This window comes from Meleagris gallopavo, unplaced genomic scaffold (assembly GCF_000146605.3).
Source record: "Meleagris gallopavo isolate NT-WF06-2002-E0010 breed Aviagen turkey brand Nicholas breeding stock unplaced genomic scaffold, Turkey_5.1 ChrUn_random_7180001880864, whole genome shotgun sequence".
Classification (NCBI taxonomy): domain Eukaryota; kingdom Metazoa; phylum Chordata; class Aves; order Galliformes; family Phasianidae; genus Meleagris; species Meleagris gallopavo.
The window spans coordinates 1-563 of NW_011145065.1; the positions used below are offsets into that span (position 1 = coordinate 1).

Genomic DNA, 563 nt, shown 5'->3' on the forward strand with positions numbered 1-563 from the left:
CCCCCCCCGTTTTCCCGCCGCGCACCGTTTTCGGGCGGTTGATTTTCCCCCCGATCCCCATCGCGCACGCGCCACTTCCGGTCCCGGCCACTTCCTGTTTCTCCGACTTCCGGTCACGCTACTTCCGTTCCGTACCACGAGGATCTCAAATCCACTTCCGCTCCTCGCCTCTCATCCCGCCCCTTCTCTCTCCCCATTGGTTATCCGTCGACCAGCGCCGCGCGTGATTGGCTCCCTCCGGCCAGCGGCGAGGCTGATTGGGTGAGCGAGTCACAAAAGGCGCCGCGTGGAGGCGTGGCGGCCATTTTGCGGCGGAGAGGAACGGGGGGCGGAGGTGCGGCGATAACGGCGTCCGAAATACGGCTTTAATTACGGGGTGGGGAGGACGAGGGAAGGTGGAGGAAAGGAGGGACGCGGGCGGCTCCTCCGGTTCTTGGCAGGCCCGGCTCGCCGTGCCCGGCTCTGTATGGGCGGAGGAAGAGCAGCAACCGGAGCGGCGTCTTCGGTACCCGCGGCCCATCCGCGGGGTTCTGCCCTCCCGCGCCGGGACACGCGAGGAACGT

The 563-nt window shown here is 67.3% G+C and overlaps 1 non-coding gene across 1 annotated transcript; it reads left to right on the forward strand.

Annotated features, from left to right (window-relative positions):
* The first annotated feature begins 423 nt into the window (after nucleotides 1-423).
* Nucleotides 424-554, forward strand: LOC116217688. The gene has a single exon (XR_004162378.1). It is a non-coding gene; the product is annotated as a small nucleolar RNA SNORA57 (small nucleolar RNA).
* Nucleotides 555-563: the final 9 nt, after the last annotated feature.